We start from the raw sequence: 19164 nt of genomic DNA on the forward strand, positions 1-19164 counted from the left end.
GACTATGTTGAAAAGCCTCCCCTCCCACTGGCCATGAACCGCCGCAAATCTGCCATGGTCATCCGTTGCAGTAGATTTGACAATAAATTTAGATGATTTTTTCTGCAGGATGCCAGTGCCACGGGACCCCGAAGTGAACTCGGCATGCACTATCATACGATAGCCCCTCCTATCTAGGGCCTTCGTGGCCGCTCCCGACAAGTGTGTCTCCTGTAGGAGAATGAGAGCCGGCCCCCGTCTCCTTATCCCCTGCAACACCAGCCCTCACTTAATCTTATCCCCTAGGCCCCTCACGTTCCAGGACATGACAATTAGCGAGTTCTCCGTGGTTGGACTATCCGTTGCAGCCATAGTAGGACTCCCAATCAGACCTTCCTATGCCCCGAGTGGACCAGAAGTTCTCAGTTACATAAGACATGCCTAGATACAAAGTGTGCATATAACATAAACTTGTAGGACCGAGAAGTCCCATAGAGTAAACTTACCCAACTCCCCCCCCCCTCCCTGCCCCCCTGCTACACGGACTCAAAACTGCCCGCCCCCCCAACTTAGCAGAGTGCATACCCCATCCCCCAACCAGTGTACTTGCGCGTTGGGGTGAGGGACTCTCCGCAGCCGGCAGTCTCTCATTCACACCCCCGGAGGCCCTTCACCCAGTGTCCAATGGCGGGAAGCGCTTCGCAGCTTAAGAGTCTCACCACAAAAGCGAAAATGAATTGTTCCCAAGTGGTCATTGTTCCTCAACCTCTTCCCTGCCGCCTTCAGCTCCCAAAGAGTCACTGTTGTCCGGTCCCCCTCCCGAGGCCTGTGAGTCTCGACGATGGCCTTCAACCCGATCTTTTCTGGAGCAATTTGTCCGTCTGTGGTTCAGACCCGGTCTCCATCCCTCGAGCCACTCTCGCACGTTTTCCGGGGTGTCGAAGAACCAGGTCTTGTTCTCCGCTACCACCCGTAGTCTTGCGGGGAATAGCATTGAGTACGGCAGTTCTCTGGACCTCAGTTCCTTTTTCACATCGAAAAATGTTTGTCGCCGACGGTCGACTTCCGCAGTGTAGTCGGGGAAGATGGCAACGGTGGCGTTCTGGATCTTGAGGGGAGGGGAGGACCTGGCTGCCTGCAGGATTGCGTCCCGGTCACGGAAGTTAAACAAGCGTGCCACTAAGGGTCGCGGGGTAGCCCCCGGAACTCGATGGGCCCTTTCCACCGAAAAGAAGTTGGACAGTCCCTTCGGCTTTAGTTCGGTAGTTATCAGGTTCTCTACGAAGAGATCCATCACTTTCACGCCTTCCGATTCCGGTACCCCTATAATGCGGATGTTATTGCGCCTAGAACGCCCCTCCTGCTCATCCAGCTTCTCCCGGAGCATTCTATTGTCCTGCGCCATCTTTCCCATTTCACGTTGGAGTTCTGCTACGTCTTCCACCAGTGATTTCGTGATCACCTCCATGCTCTTGACCTTCTCCGACATTTTGTGGAGGTCCGCTCTAAGTAGGGTGACGTCCGTGGAGATTCCGCCAACGGTTGTTTGCAGCTGGGCCAGTGCGACCATGACGTCGTCCAGTGTGGCCTTTTTCCCCCCTGGGGAGTCGGCCGCCTTGCCATTCTGTTCCTTCCCTGCCGGGGATCCGGTGGGTTTGTCGGAGGTAAATCGGTCGATACGAGTCTGTGTGACGCCTCCCTTAGGGCCTTTCCCCGCCATACCGCCGAGTGTCGTGCTCCTCGTGCCCCTACGCGCCAGGATGTGAGGATCGGTGTAGACCTCTTGGCCAATCCGGGTCAGCAATGATCAGGCCTAGCGTGTTTCTCCAGGGTGCGAGGTGCTCCGTTCGTCGCCAAGTGCGTAGCGACTGTTCAGGTCAAAAGATGGCGGGCGCCCACTCCGTTGTCGATGTCCAGGCTCTCGGCACTGTTGACGACGACCTTCGAAACTTTCAGAACTCCGGCGGCCCCTCCTTCAAACACCGCCTCCTCGATCCGTGTGGGCCGCCGTCTTCGACTCCCCGAGGTGCCGTCGATCTTTAGTCCACCGCCACACAGGCACTTCCGGTCCAAGTTCTCCGGTCAGGCTGCACTTCTGGCGGGGTGAACATCCAGGGAAGGTCCCGGCTCTGGAGGTGTGAGCAGGCCGGTCCGAGGCTTCGACGTATCTCTGGCTGCGTATGTCGGATTTTATCGCTGCTTGTCGCTGCTCACTCCGCCCGGTCCTGGGATCCGGTACCTGCCTTTGGGGCTTGTAATTGTGACGGATTTTGTGTCGGATCGATGAAGAGGCCGCTTCAGCCGCGGAGCTCGTCCCTTATGCTGCCGCCATGATCGGCTGCTAGCCACGCCCCGGCCACATCCCTTTTTAAACCTTTGTCATGGGTAGAGGGGTAGAAATTTACACTCTCAAGGGCTGGCTGTAAATGTTGCCTATCTGAAGAGGCAACACACAATTCAGAGGCAACACACAATTCAGGCCCAAAAACCTTGTTTTTTTTCCACAGTGGGAACGTACTCTCTTTTCCAGCTGGTGCCCTTTCTTTCATACTAGCAACTGGCTGGGGGAGTGATGGTTGTCAATCAATGTAATTTAGGCCAGAGTCAGCCTTCCCTCTCATACATTCAGGGGTAGCAGGGATGGGCATTACAGTATGGGGGCATGTTTTCCTTAACTGTATCTGAGTTTGCGATGGACCACTACATCTAAATTCCAAGGTAAAAAGATTTTCTGCAAGGAAAGGGGATTTCAATGTTAACTCTATAGAGTCACTGACAAGATCAGGGCGGCTTAATCTTCTCGCCTCTATGATGTCTTCCCTAATCACCGAACGGCATCCTCTGACATGGCGCAGCCAATGTATGGCTTTGTTAGTCAGAGAATCCGGGTGCTGTCTGTTTCCATATATTGGACTTGTTAATTTTGGAAAATTAGTCATATATATGATATTTTTGGTTTTGTTAGGGTCAGTTTTGTAATAACGGTTCATTTTAATTCCTGCCCCTTGGGTTAATGAACCATCAGTCATATTGGGCGAGGTTAATTGGGGCGCAGCTGGCCTCTTGATAGTTTGGCTAGTTGATAAACCCTTCCCCTTGCTTTTAGGGCTTCGGGGAGGTGAGCCAATGTCCCTCACTCTCTGCACAGAGTTTCTGGTATTTAATTCTGTTAATTTCCCCATTGGCTTGGTGTTAGATTGATTTTCCCATCTACCTTGGGGAACTTTACTGGCATCGCCAATTTTCCTTGGGATTGGATTGCATATTGGCTGCCCCACTTTGGTTTTTAAATTTAATGTAGCCATATCTTTTTCAGAAATCTGGGTGGTTAGATTAACAATCAATGACCTGAGTGCCTCTATTTCATCTTTTAATAAAATAACCAAGTTGGATATAGTACCAATATCCATGGGCAATGAGTTGCCCCTGTCACAGGTGTTATTGGTAGGAGGGGGAGGCTCATTATGAACCTCTGCTAATTGCTCTTTGAAGACGTTAATTATGGCCGGGTTGTCCCCACCCTTATCCGACTCAGGATGCACAGTTTGATTAGTGTCAAGGATTTCCCTGCACTCCTCCACAAGTATATCAATGCGGTCAATTACATCACTAGTGGCAGAGTGATTAGCCCTTTTGCCTAATCTTTTCTTCTTACGGAGCTTTTGTACATTGTCTGACCCATTCCCCCCCTCCATCAGTTTTCGTTTCCCCATGTAGCCTGTGGAGGTGGAATAGGTGGCTGTGCTATTATACTATTATGCAGTCCAGATTTAAACCAGTATTGGAAAAAAGGGACAAGTCTCTTACAGTTAGTTGGCTGGATGTTAGCGATGTTGCCTGTCCCGTCCCAGATCGTCCCCGGACGGCCACAGACGGCCCGCCCTCTGCCCGGGCTCAGCCCGGCGCCGTCCGCGCGTGACCCGTGAAATAGTATATTTGATAAGGCTTGCAGTTTTTTGGTTCCAGTAAAACCCACTGATCATCCATCCTATATTTTCTTTTACGATTGTCTTAGTGAGTTTCAAAACACCTGGAGTCCAGTTTATGTAACCTCTCCTCTTTTTAGTTTTTTGTGAGGAAGAAGGTTTATTGCACCTGCCCAGCTTTCCTACCAAAGGAATAACAGCAATAAACAGCTTGTGTGGAGAGAAAGCCGTGAAAAGTGGCCGGAAATGGGATCTGTAGTTTGCCAACCCTGTAAATTGAAGTTATGGGAACCATGACTACATACTTCAAAGTAAAGAAATGAAGTAAGCAATTGTGCATTGGTTCAGGGCGAAGCAATAAGAGAGGTTAATACCAAACCAAACACCACTGCGGAATAATGCAAGGCATCAGGAAACATATTCCAGTCCTTTTAAACAATGCACCAGTATGGTGACCTAAAGAAAAGTGGTTGGTCTAGAAGGCACAGGAAGGTTATACAAGGCAGTCAAACATCCTTTTAAAATGGTGTCTTCGTAGCCCTGTTGGGCAAAGGAAGGCACAAAGTGTTAAAGATTAGAGAGACGATGCCTAAAAGAGTTCAAGCCCTCAGATTCACAACAAGCAACAAACACGGGACAATGGCCTATAGAGACCGACTTGGTAGCAGATTTTCAGGCATCCAGGGAGACATTCACTGTCTGTATCTGGTGACTATCAAAAGATCTCTAGTTGGTACCTTTGAATCTCCAGGTTTGCAGGCAAAGCTTCTAATGATCGGGTGGGGAACCCAACCTACGTGCCGTGTAAGCTGCACGCGTGTGTGTGTGTGCAGCCTTTCTACTTTGAGCGCTCAGTCTCTCTGAGGGAGAGCGCGCTTTGTTCCCAGTCTTGATAGGGATTGAAGGAAGGTGCGAAAACTCCTCTTTTCTCTTTTCGTGGCAGGTGTACCAGGAGGCCCAGCAAATGCATCAGTGAAGAAAGGGGCCTTTTTCTTTCATTTCAGGTCGGAGCGTTGTATGAGTGAAATAAACGTGTGATTGTGTTTCATATGGCAAAGAGAGAGGGTGAGCATGTAAAAACTGCCAGAGCTGCTGACTTTGGAACTGGAAAAACATGTTCCAGTCAGCTGCTCAGAAAAAGCGCTCAAGCACTTTCTGGTCCTGTTTGCTACCTAAAACTGCACACAAAAAAAAAATCCGGATTTGTTTCGGTTAGATTTAAAAACCACTTTCAATAAATCCTTCAGCACACAATCTGATGTGCTAAGATCAGGGCCAGTGCAGTATGGTGCAAGGGAGCACCAAATTATGCTGCATGGTTGAATATATTAAACAGCAAGAAAAGGCAAATCACTTGGCATAATGTGGTACATTTTTTTCATCGAATTACTGTTTTGTCATTTTTACCCATGCACAGATTTGACCTAATTACTACCAGTTTAACAACTAAACACGGAAATAACTGAAAGCCTTGTTAACAATTGCTAAAGTTAGTTGTTAACTGAAAGACCAGTTAACAATTGCTAAAAACTTTCCACTGCCTGCAAACATATGTGGCCACATTTTTAGTAACATTTGATCCGTTTGACCTAGAAACTATTTTTTTTGTCAAAATCCTAAAATTATGCAGCACATGATGGATTATGTGGCAAGTACAGCAAATCCATAATTAAGAGAAAAAAGCCACTACCGCAGAATTAAATAATCCTAGTGGTCCTTACTAAGGTGAAATGATTTCATATTTACATTTTTGAATTTTGAAAACACCTTACCATATTCTTACATGATCTGTGCTGCATGATTGACTTGCCACATATTTTCAAGGCTTAGATGGTGCATTCCCCTGTAAAAAAAATTGGCTCACCCACCTGTGCCTTGTACCATAGTCAGAGCACCTGGAATTATGCTGCAGGGAAGGACCACATTTTGTGGCAAGGAAATGTAAGTTATGTGGTGTAATGTGGCATATTTCGTGATAGTATTACTATAATGTTTTGGCATTTTCACACCTGTGAAGACTGTCTGGGCAAATGTTACACCTCATTAGTGCAAATTTCACATATAAATACAACAATTAGCAACAGAAAGGTGACCAGTTAACCCTCGCAAAGGATCTTCCACTTTGCAGAAATAAAGGTAGTCAAGTTTTAGTACCTTTTGATCCATTTAAGCTAGAAACTAATCTATTGCTTGTCTTGAGCGCACGCAGCCTTAGCTTCAGTGCACCTTTATTGCTGCACATAGAGGAAAATAGTTAGAGGGAACATTGGACCCACCCATCCTGCTGCAACAATAGGTCTAAACTTCTATTCAAGAGGAAGATGGGCCTGAAAGCATTGTCAGGGACCAATTACAATTACTTGTATTGGACAAATAAGAGGACATTTCCTGTCCAGGAAGGTTGTGAAGAGTTCCACACATGGACCTCCCAATCAGGAGTGAATGATGTGGGGTAACAGTCAATTGGCCAGGATGTTACCTAAGAGTTTTGCTTCAAAATTTAGGACCATTATGGGGTAACATGACGACGGGTCTTCCAAGTGGTGGGGGTGACCTGGCCTGAGGAATACTACGATCATCATATGCCGCCTGTTGGGTGGAAGAATCCCCAGTTCCAAGGTCTCCTGCAATGCTGCTAGGAGAAGTGGGCCCATCTGGGAGATACATCCTCAGAAAAACTCTCCAGAAAACCACTGGGGCCCGGGGACCGACCTGGATGTAAGTTGTGAAGAGCAGTGGTAGGCATTTCTAAGGTGATGCGGGTGTCAATTTGATCCTGCATCTCATTTGACTGTTGCTTTGGGGGTATGTCCCTCAAGAATTATTGTATTAAATCTGGGGATAGATGTGCCCAGTGCTGATAACGGTCAATGTAATATGTGGCGAATGCTTGAACCACCATGTGTGGGTATATGTGGAGGGTACCATCGATGCCTCAGAGTATGGGTCAGGGTGTTGTTGCCTCTTTACTTCTGTTCGGTAGATAATGTCAAAGGCCTGTATTGTGGGCTTAAGGGCTTTCTACAGCACCACCGTGGAGGCTGTAGACCCAGTATTGGAGGAGAGATACTTAGTGATAGCCTGGTAAAGGGTTGTCGTGTATTTTGAGTCTCTCAGATATCATGGCGACATCCGCCAGTGGGTGCAGGATTGCAGGGGTCCCATGTGAAGTTCAAGAATCACAGAGGAATGGTCAGAAAGGCCCAGTGGAAGAATAGAGGTAGACACAACCTTATGAATATGAAGGGGAGAAAGATTGAGTGAGCCACGAGAGGGAGCCATGTGTAGGCAAGAGGAAGGAGTACTCTGCAGCCGTCCGGTGGTACGCCCTCCGGACATCGGCCCAACCCAAGGAGGACACCAAAAGACACAACTTGGAGTCACGATCGGTGCAACTTCCATTACTGGGGTGCCAACTGTTGATTTGGTACATAGTATCATTCCAGTCGCCCCCATCACAGACTGTACCTTGGGTAAGAGTCCACACAAGCCCACAACGTTCTCCACTAATGTATGCCCAAGCGGTGGGGGAGCATAAAAACTACCCAGTATCAGGGATTCCCCATTTAGTGTACCTGCAATTACAATGCATCGCCCGCTTGAATCTAGCCATGTCTGAGAACACCTGAAAGGGATCCTGCGGTGGATAAGGATAGCCGTACCCTGTGAACCTTGGACGAAACCTGTGTGATAAACCTGGTCAAGTCCATAATGTGCTAAGCAGGGGGTTTGTTGCACATCATGTGGATCTCTTGCAACAACAGGATTTCAACAACCAGTCTCCTGCCTGTTTTAATACAGTACCCCGCTTGATCCTATCCAGCATCCCCGCACATTCCAGGTCATGACCAGAATTTTGCTGGGGTGAGCCCTGTGTGGGTCAATCATTAGTGAATCATGAATAATAGTAATATCTCTGGGTTCCGTGTGTGAAGCAGTGGAAACGCTTGTTCCCATGCTCAGCCAATAACAGATGTGATCATGGAACAGAACTAACCCAAACCCCCTCCCCCCACCACTATACTTCAGAAAACTAGAAGTATCTGTTACAGCGGGGGCTATTCCAGAACCCCAACAGGGGGTCACGGAGGAGCAATGCCAATGGAGCCCTAAAGACCACATCCTCCAACCATCTATCATGTATGAACATGAGTGGGACTCGGAAAGGCCCACCATGGCCCATGTTCCTTTTGGGTACCAAGTGTCTAAAGGGTCCATGTATATGACTAGATTATACTACGGGAGGTCAGAGCAACATAGGGTATAGCAGAGAGAGAGACAGGGAACTAGAGAAAAGGAAAGTACAATGAGTAATAAGCAACTGGTTTAGGAGTCCTACCCCTGTGTCTTGGAGTGCCAATTCGATCATGAGCGGCATTGCCACTTCAATGAATGCTTCTTCAGGAGGCTCTATCTGGTGCCCTGAGAGGAGTCAGACTCCTGTCGATGCAGAGAATTCGGCTTGAGTGAAATAGTTTCATCGATCCATTTGAATATCTTTTCCGGGGTGTCGAAAAAGAGTGTTTTGGATTTGTATGAGACTCGCATCTGTGCAAGGTACAACAGCATATATTGAATGTTAAAGTCTCTTAGCTTGCGCTTGGCGGCTATAAAGGATTGGCGCTGTTGTACAAGACGGGTATAGTCCAGGAATATTATTATATTTAGCGATTCATGGGCCAGTTTGTCTTTATGGCCTTGGGCGAACTGCAGGATTGCGTCCCTGTCCATAAAGTTCAGGAGTTTTGTAATGATTGGACGAGTTTGGGCACCTGGGGCAGGCCGCACTGCCAAGGCTTTGTGGGCTTGCTCCACCCCAAAGCAAGAGAAGAGGGAACCCTCTGGCATCAACGAGCGCAGCCATTGTGTTATGAATTGGGTCGCTGAGGCTCCTTTGCAGTTCTTAGGGAAGCCCACGGAGCGCAAGTTGTTGCATCTCGAGCGGCCCTCTGCATCCTCCGCCCTTGTGGGAGTTCTTGTGTTATTACAGTCAGGCGATTAGCTTGCTTACAGAGGGTTGTGACTGTGTCTTCCACAACCGAGACGCTGGACTCAGCTTTGGTGATATGGTTGACCGCTTTGCGAAGGTCCTGACGAAGAAAAGAAACTTCTGTACCCACTGCCCCAATTTTGGCCTCAAGGGACTGTATAATTGCTGCCATCAGGGCTGCATTGTCTTGCACCGGGACCTGAGCAGGGGCGCCCTCCTCCTCGCTGAGAGTGCAGGGGGGTGGTCGTGTATTGATTCAGCATGCTCTGTTTAGCTGAATATGTGGGCACTTTGTCTTTAGCCATGGTGGCCACAGCGAGTGCAGCAGGTGGCGGTCTCCAGCTGGTGCAATCTTGTGAAAGCGGGATGGGAGGCCCTGGTAGCCGGTCCTCACAGAACCAGTATATCCAGAGCAGCAAGCCGCACTGGGGCCGCTTCTGCCACTCACGGACCGACTGCAAGTGGACCCTCTAAGAGGGGCACACCAGCCGGACTGCTAACCCCCGGTGGCAGTCCGGCTGCCCACTCACTCCACTGGCAGGGCTCACAGCAAGCCAACAGGCCCAAGTGCTCTGGACATCTATAGAAGAGGTCCCTATTACACAGAGCGCATAGTGTGGCGCCAGGTCGCCCAGCAGGCCCAGGGCCTCTCTTCTCTCAATAACCACAGCAATAGCTTCTGCCATGTATATCCAAGGGCTTCAGAGAGGTCAGGTCAACCAGGGCACTGGTACCGGGTCCTGTGATGTGGTGGACCCCCCTTAGTACCTTCGCTTCCAATCCTAATGGCACTCACCATAAGCCCCAGCAGCCACCAGAGCATGACTTATTTCCAGTCAGCTCACAGCCCCTGGCTCCAGGGTGCTTTAATGCTGCGCTAGCGAGACCCCGAGAGCCCCCATCATCTCGGGACACCCCCATGCAGCATGGGCCCATGCAGCATCTGTTCTGTACACAGGCCCTGTCGTCCTCCACAGGGGGGAGGGGCTCCACTGCCCCTGTGTCGCAACCCAGCACCGTTCCGCAGCCATTCCCAGGACTAAGGGACCGTTATATCAATGGCAGCGTTATCACTCCCGGGCCTCACCGCAGACACTAGCAAATGCTCCAAATCCTAATAATAATAATAAAATAATAATAAAGAGCTTATAGAGCGCACAGTAACGCCATCTCGGCGTGTCCCCGCGCTAAGAGCTACTAACGAACACCATAACAGAGCCTCTATCCCTACACAGTGTAGAGTAACGTTTTGAGCCTAGCCCTGAACAATGCTTCACTGCTCTCCAATCTCAGGACAGGAGGCAGTTTGTTCCAGTGTTGAGCTGCTTGGAACACAAAAGATCGTCCACCCATTCTGGCCTTCCTTATCCTTGGAACTGTCAGCAGCCCAGTACCCTCCGACCGGAGGGTCCTTGTAGGTTCGTAGCGGCTGACTAAGTCCCTAAGATAGGCGGGCGACCTGCCCCAGACGATTCGGTGACAGAAGAGGAGGCATTTGAACAACACGCGTTTCTTCACTGGCAACCAGTGAAGTGCATCCAGAGCCTGCTGAGAATTAGCTCTCCTGGGTCTTCTTAGCACCAGTCTAGCGGCGGAATTCTGTATAACTTGCAGGCGGCCAAGGCTGCCCTCGTTGGACCCTAGGAACAGAATGTTTCCATAGTCCAACCGAGAGGTCACCAATGCCTGCGTCAGTGTCCTTCTGGCCGCTAGGGGTAGTAGGTCTAAAGTTTTGTTTAGGGTCTTCAGTACCCCAAAACACTTGCCCACAAGACGCCTTATGTAGCCTTCACAGGAGAGATAGGGGTTGATCCAGACTCCTAGATTCTTAGCCTCCTCACAAGGTATGGGAGTAGGGCCAAGGCACGAAGGCCACCACTCGGCTGACCAGCCTTTGCTTTTTTCCCCCCACTACCAAAACCTCTGTCTTGGAGCCATTGAGTTTTAGGCAGTGGGAGTCCATCCACTCAGCTAGCGCCTGCATGCAGGACTTAAAGTTGGTGGCGGTATTAGTGGTGTTCTGCGATAGAGAGATCAGCAGCTGGGTGTCGTCGGCATATGATACCAATTCCACCCCAAAAGACTGTACCACCTTCGCCAGGGAGGCCATGTACAGGTTAAAAAGAGTAGGGCTCAAAGCTGAGCCCTGAGGCACTCCCTGGTCTAGTGGCATCTCTACCGATCGACATGCCCCTTGTTGTACCTGGAAGCATCTTCCTGTGAGAAACGATTGCAGCCAGTACAGCGCGGGACCAACGACCCCAGCCTCACTAAGACACCGTAGCAGGATGGAATGCGCTACGGTGTCAAAAGCTGCGCTGAGGTCGAGCATGATCAGGGCCATTGTATGTCCTGCATCCGCCCCTGCTCTTAAAGTCTCAGTGGCACGTAGGAGAGCTGTCTCAGTCGAGAAGCCCGCCCTAAATCCTGATTGTGAGGAATGAAATAGGTTCCCTCTCTCTAGGTGCTCAGTGAGCTGAGCATTGACCACCTTCTCAGCCACTTTCGCCACATATGGCAGTAAGGAAATGGGTCTGAGGTTTTCCAGCACTTCAATACTTACATTAGGTTTTTTTCTTATTGGAAGTACTATGGCCTTCTTCCACTCCTCCGGAACTCGTTGAGTGGAAAGAGAGGTCTGTAAGACATGTCTTATATATGGTTCCAAGCCAACAAGCCCCTCCAAGATGACCCAGGAAGGGGCCGGGTCGTTGGGGGAACCGGACTTCACGCTACGACAGATCTTTATTAGCCTATCAGTGGAAGGGACCTCGAAGGTTTGCAGAGAAGAGTCAGGAGCCATAGGCGAACCACCTGCTCTAAAGTCTATGCCCTTTCCCGGTTGTTGGGTGAAGGAGGCATAAATGGCTTTGACTTTATTGGAAAAAAAGTTAGCGACTCTATTGCATCCCTCCAGGGTGGCATTTAGGGGGATATTTGAGCTGGAGACTAATGATATTTCCTTGTATATTTTAAACAGTTCGCGTGAGGAGCTCTCGGCTGCCTCAATGCGTGTCTGGAAGTATTTAGCTTTAGCTCTACGTACCGCGTACTGATAGCTTCTATGTGCTAAGCTATAGCTGTTTTTTCCCTGTTCGCTAGGGTTCCTTCTCCAGCTCCTTTCAAGTTTTTTACAATTGGACTTGATTTGCTGGAGTTCCTGCGTGAACCAAGGGGCAGTGCGTTGTCTACCTTCTTTGGCTTTACCCTTACTCATGGGAACTAGCTCATCCAAGGTGGCAACCACAAGCTGATTAAATTCGTTGTTGGCCTGATCACTATCCGTGGCAAGCGGTGGTTGTGCTTTCTGAATGGCTCGAACAAAGTTCTCTTGAGAATATTGTCTCCATTTACGTCTCATAACATTCCTAAGTCCAGTCTCAGTGGCCTTATGTGAGCCCAAAATAGGGGTCGATCAGCTCCGGCCTGTCTCTCTGGGAGGTCAATCCAGGAAGAGATGTGGGGAGGGGCGTCACCCAACCACAGCCGCTAGGCCCCAGATTTAATACGTGTGCAAATGAGCGGCGTTACATGTCTTCGCTCTCACTGCTGGGTCGCCAGGTCCTCTGCTGCACGGAAGGACCCCCCCTGGTGTCCCAGAGACTCACCAAAGGCCGCTGTGTTCTCAGTGTTGCCCAGTGTTCCCAGCAGTCGGGCCGCACCGGAGGTCTCTCTGCTGTCACTCTCCGGGGCCAAGCCGAGGCCCTGCTCTGAAAATCTACAGCTTCTCCGCCGCCAAGAGTCACAAATAAGGCCTCGCAGCACCGCCCGGAGCACCGAGCCAAGCCCCGGGTAGTCCGGCAACCGCAGGTGCCACAAGCCAGGGCCGATACCCGGGCCTCACCAGCACCCCCGGAGCCGATCCGCAGTGGCACCTCCTGGTATTGTCTTGTTTTCAGTCACCAGTGTCCCGTAGAGTATGTCTGATCCGCTAATATGAGGAACTTGGGAGGATTATTGCAGATATTGGATTTGGTGGACCGGAGCTCTTTACAAAGCGTTCGCCATGTTAGCTCACTCGGCTACGACCTCCTTTCTGTGTTTTTTTTGTGTAAAATGTTAATATTGTCACAGAAATATTCACCTAACTATAAGGTTACTTTAACCCTTTTTTCTGTGAATATATATATTGGTGAGCAAGGCGACAGGTTCGCCGAAACGCGTCAGATCGCGGCACCCTTGACACGATGAAAATAAAATAAAAAACTCTGCTGCATCTATTACTGAATCCGGTGTCCGTTTTTCTCCTGGAGAGTGCTGACTTGTTCGGTGCGCTGTGGGAGTGTCAGTGTATATATATATATATATATATATATATATATATATATATATATATATATATATATATATATATATATATATATATATATATATATATATATATCGAAGAGCGACCACTCCAGGTAAGAAGAGATCAGAGGACACAGCGGGGTCTGTTGGAAGCTTCACATTTAATACTTGCGGACATAATGCATTTCGGCACCAGCGTGCCTTCCTCAGACGTCCATAGCAAAGTTAGAACTGCACCACCCCTTCATGATTGACGCTGCAGCCTTTGTATTCAGGAAGTCAGCTACTCCTCCAAATCGCCTGCAGCTGTGGTGTTGTGCGTGAGAACCACAGCTCCCATAGTGCAACAGGTCGGTAAGTACCGTGGTGGAGTGGGGTTTTAGGAAGTCCTCGGTGAGTTCATGAAAATTAAAATTATTGGAGTCTTCCTCGGGTCCCCGGTCGTTCTGCCACCGTCCTTCAGGATGAACACAACCATGCAGCTCGAATGCCGTGACCCTGCTGCTACGTGAAGTCACGAGCCGCTCGTGCGGTGGCCACAGGTCAGCCTGAAGTCTTGTGGCGGGACTGCGACATACCGATAACTCGGTGCAAGGAAAGAGCCCAGCGTTGCCACTGGAACCAGCAAAGACGCAGCCCTGCTTGTAGAACGGGTCCTCCAAACGCGGTTGCCAGCTACCGCGTGAAATATCGAAGAGCGACCACTCCAGGTAAGAAGAGATCAGAGGACACAGCGGGGTCTGTTGGAAGCTTCACATTTAATACTTGCAGACATAATGCATATATAGATATATATATATATATATATATATATATATATATATATATCCAATAAACATCGCTCCTTCCGATTGCTGGGGCCCCTCCGGAGTTGGCGTACTCGCCGGCGGAGCACGCCAGCAATTCAAGTCAACAACAAGTCCAAATAACGTACGCTCTCGACAACCAGAAATCCACACCAGGTAGGATGAAAAAAAGGGGTTTATACATCTCACAACATGTTTCGGCTCTCAAACCTTGCTCATGTGAGCAAGGCTTGAGAGCCAAAACATGTTGTGAGAGGAATAAATACCTTATTTTCATCCTAACTGGTGTGGATTTCTGGTTGTCGAGAGTGCACGTTATTTGGACTTGTTGTTGATGTATATATATATATATATATATATGTATATATATATAATTATATATATATATATATTCACTGAAAAAAACATAGGTTTCACACCCGTTATAGTTAGGAATTAGCATTTAAAAAACCTATTAAATTCACTGAAAAAAACAGTGGTTTCACACCAGTTATAGTTAGCTGGAAATTTTACTGACATAAAACCATTGAAATTCCCACGTTATAGTTAGTTGGACTCACTATAACTTGCGCGTCTGCAATGCACTGCTGATGACGTCACATATTACATCACTCATGACATGGTCAGTGACATCACTCATGACATCACTGATGACACCATCTTTGTGACAGAGTGACAGACCTCCTTTCAGTGTAATGTAACCCTTGAAACACATATTCAAAAATAGAAACTAAAATTTTCAAAAAAACAGAGATACCCATACCAGTTTCAACAACCAATTCAGTAATACCACCATCTATATACACATCCACTCATTCACCAACAGTTCTATATAGTCACTCATACATATATTCACTCATCATATGTAGTGAAACACCTATACATCCTGTTACACACCGACAGTGATCATCCATTTATTTGCATATACAGCTATACACACACTACCACCTTACTTCTAAGGACACTTACACATACTTACTCTCTTAAACAATCACTTATAGAAACACATACTTATTTAAACAAGAACTCTTTCAATCTCTCACTCTCACATATACTCACTTATATACATCAATACTCACATATACTAGATTAAAACATATGTAGTTACTGATAAAGACACTAGTGAGACAGTCATTCACTCACTAACACACACATATACACACTAAGCCAGTTAACCAATCAACCAGTGGCAAAGTGAGCAAGGGACTCACGTCTGAGCATACCCTGCCACACTTATGGCGGCCAAAAGCCGTACAAAAGGGGGTGGTGATGGACGGAGCATCTGAATCAATCAAACACTCACACCCAGTCAAAAGATCTGGGTTTAATCCATCACCATTCTTTAGCCTACTCTGCCACCCCAGTTCAGACATGGCTATATGCAAATCAGTCTGACCCTGTGCCTCATGGGAACAGTCCAGCCCGAACTGCCAAGCCATGTCTTCCCTGGACCGGAAACAAGCTTCCGAGGACCGGTTTCTGGCATTCCAGCCGTCTTCAGCCCGGCTTGCTTGAATCCAGTGGCAAAGTGAGCAAGGGACTCACATCTGAGCATACCCTGCCATACTTATGTAAATGTAAATGTAAATATGGGTGTACTTGTAAAGCGAACTGCAACTCCATGGAGTATCCTGGCGCTGAAGACCGCTGGGGAACCCGTCCTGGTTTTCCCTGTGAGATGGTCCCTTTCTGGGTATCTCCAAGGTGAAACCAGGCATCCCCGACGTCTGTGGGGGGCCATTGTAGAGATGAGGCAAGCTTAATGCCCAGAGTTGCCGAGTGTGTTCCCTGGTGAGAGTAGGCACCAAGGCGAGAATTATTGAGTCCGTTTTGACCCTGGTCCACGACCCTGCCATGTCGGGAATTGAACCCTGGTCCCGGGCCGTTCTCTGCTTACGGGTCTGACACCTATAACCAGTGAGCCACACCACTCCACACACCACTCCACTTATGGCGGCCAAAAGCGGTACAAAAGGGGGTGGTGATGGACGGAGCATCTGAATCAATCAAACACTCACACCCAGTCAAAAGATCTGGGTTTAATCCATCACCGTTCTTTAGCCCACTCTGCCACCCCAGTTCAGACATGGCTATATGCAAATCAGTCTGACCCTGTGCCTCATGGGAACAGTCCAGCCCGAACTGCCAAGCCATGTCTTCCCTGGACCGGAAACAAGCTTCAGAGGACCGGTTTCTGGCATTCCAGCCGTCTTCAGCCCGGCTTGCTTGAATCCAGTGGCAAAGTGAGCAAGGGACTCACGTCTGAGCATACCCTGCCACACTTATGGCGGCCAAAAGCGGTATAAAAGGGGGTGGTGATGGACGGAGCACAGGCACACATGGTCACTGGAGATACATCTTCTGGCCCTGTATGCAGCTACAGTGTAGTAAAAGCACTGTGGGGCAGATTTACAAGCCGCTTGCGCCTCTTTTGCGCCGCAGTTGCGTCACTTTTGTGACGCAGCGGCAGCACAAAAGATGCGCCATGAGAGATGCATCTCGTTGTAAAGCCCTGCACCATCAGGAGGCGTTCCGGCGCAGGGGAGGGCGTTCCTGCGCAGGAACGCCTCCTAAAAGTGGCTGAGTGAAATGTACAAGATTTCACTCAGTCACTTTTAGGCCAATGCTGCGTCAAAACCCTGCCCCTGCTTGAAGCAGGCACAAGGCTTGACGCAGCATTGGGGAGATAGGGCCCCCCAGAGCATTGCTGGAGCTGCGTTGCGCTTGCGACGCAGCTCCAGCAATGCGCTGCTTTTACGGCACAGATGCGTGACGCATCTGTGCCGTTTTTGACACATGGTGCACCGCATTGTAAATGCGGCGCACCATGGGTGGCGGAGCTGCGACGCACAATAACTGGAGCATCCCTGAGGATGCGCCAGTTATTGTAAATCTGCCCCTATACATTTAGCCAACGAGGGGGCACTTACTGATTAAACAGTAGAAAGTACTCCAGTTGAGTAGAGGTATTTCACAAAAAGGTGGCATCTTCGTGGACAAATACGCAGGGCGGGATTCATTCTGCCCCCTGTTAGACTCGTTTTTTGTGCCCTTCTGCCCTCTGTTAGACTCGTTTTTCCCTTGTTTTTCTGCCCTTCTGCCCTCTGTTAGACTCGTTTTTCCCTTGTTTTTCTGCCCTTCTGCCCCCTGTTAGACTTGTTTTTTGTGCCCTTCTGCCCTTTGTTAGACTCATTTTTCCCTTGTTTTTCTGCCCTTCTGCCCTCTGTTAGACTCGTTTTTTGTGCCCTTCTGCCCTCTGTTAGACTCGTTTTTTGTGCCCTTCTGCCCTCTGTTAGACTCGTTTTTGTGCCTTTCTGCCCCTGTTAGACTCTTTTTTTATGCCCTTCTGCCCTCTGTTAGACTCATTTTTCCCTTGTTTTTCTGCCCTTCTGTCCTCTGTTAGACTGTTTTATGTGCCGTTCTGCCCTCTGTTAGACTCATTTTTCCCTTGTTTTTCTGCCCTTCTGCCCTTTGTTAGACTGCTTTTTGTGCCTTTCTGCCCTCTGCATCACCACATCATCACTCAGCGCTACCCCAGCATCACTCAGCACCACCACATTATCACTCAGCACCACCACATTATCACTCAGCACCACCACAGCATCACTCAGCACCACCACAGCATCACTCAGCACCACCACAGCACCACTCAGCACCACCATAGCATCACTCAACACCACCACAACATTATCACTCAGCACCACCACAGCACCACTCAGTACCACCACAGCATCACTCAGCACCACCACAGCATCACTCAGCACCACCACAGCACCACTCAGCACTACCACAGCATCACTCAGCACCACCACAGCACCACTCAGCACCACCACAGCACCACTCAGCATCACCACAGCATCACTCAGCGCCACCACATTATCACTCAGCACCACCACAGCATCACTCAGCACCACCACTGCACCAATCAGCACTAGCACAGCACCACTCAGCGCCACCACAGCATCGCTCAGCACCACCACAGGATCACTAGGCACCACCACATTATCACTCTAAACAATAGAGAGCCACCCAATAGTCCCCTAGGGACTGGGGACACATTATCACTCAGCACCACCACAGCACCACTCAGCACCACCACAGCATCACTCAGAACCACCACAGCATCACTCAGCACCCCAACAGCACCACCCCAGCATCACTCAGCACCATCCCAGTATAACTCAGCACCACTCAGCATCACCACAGCACCATTCAGCACCACCCAGCACCACTCAGCGCCACTCCAGCATCAATCTGCGCAATCATTCAACAACAACTGGTTCAAATATGTTCTCTCAATGTTTCAAGCTTTATTACAAATGTCACAAAAAGATGTTAATATTTCACTTCTGTTCTTGGATTTTCCTCACAATAAAATACACTGAACATAATCTTCACAAAAGTTATTTACAAAAGTTTAAGCTATTGCCATTATAAATTAAAATCACTTTTATTTAAGTATTAATTATTTAAAAAAATTAAAAGCCATTGTAATTTGTAATATCAATACAACTTAGTCACGTAAATACAAAACATGTTGCATTACAAATGCTATAGGTGTCACATTTGCGAAAGGTATAACTAGTCGCATTGTAAATGACAAAGCTATTAATTTAGCTATTTTCAAAACCAACACATAAATAAAATAAATTGTCATTTACAAGACCAATAGCTCAAACTTTCCTAATGCGAGACCTATTGCATTGCAAATGCTTGTTTTTATATCTGTCAGTGCTACCTGTTGAGGTTAAATTTTCGTGACAGGCGCCTCATTGCCTACTTGTAACTATTCTCTGACCCTGCTTCAAGGGTCAGAGCAGGGTCAGAGAATAGTTGCAAGTAGGCAAGGAGGCGCCAGGAAGCACTTACAGGCTTACAGCAGCAGGTGCCCAAGTTGAAGTTAATTTCTTTGTAACCGTTTTGTAAAAGGTTACAAAACATTAGCTTCAACTTTTGCACCTGCTGCTGTAACCCTGTAAGTGCTTGGCTGAAAATTTGTCCCCGCTGATTAGCAGATTTTACCGCGATTTCGCGAGATTCGCGGATCGCGAAATCGCGGAAAATCCGCAAATTCCGCAAGCGGAACGAATTTTCAGCCCATGCTTAAAAGGCATGCACCGTAAAGGATGAGGAATGGCTGTTTTCCTTTACAGGGAAATTAATTGGTTGACAT

General features: G+C 48.5%; 1 protein-coding gene across 1 annotated transcript in view; it reads right to left on the reverse strand.

Annotated features, from left to right (window-relative positions):
* LOC147725439 (janus kinase and microtubule-interacting protein 2-like) overlaps nucleotides 1-19164 on the reverse strand; it is a 220618-nt gene that overhangs the window by 148681 nt on the left and 52773 nt on the right. The gene's annotated exons all lie outside the window — the stretch shown is intronic.

Source organism: Lissotriton vulgaris, chromosome 3_2, assembly GCF_964263255.1.
Source record: "Lissotriton vulgaris chromosome 3_2, aLisVul1.2, whole genome shotgun sequence".
In the NCBI taxonomy this organism is placed as follows: Eukaryota; Metazoa; Chordata; class Amphibia; order Caudata; family Salamandridae; genus Lissotriton; species Lissotriton vulgaris.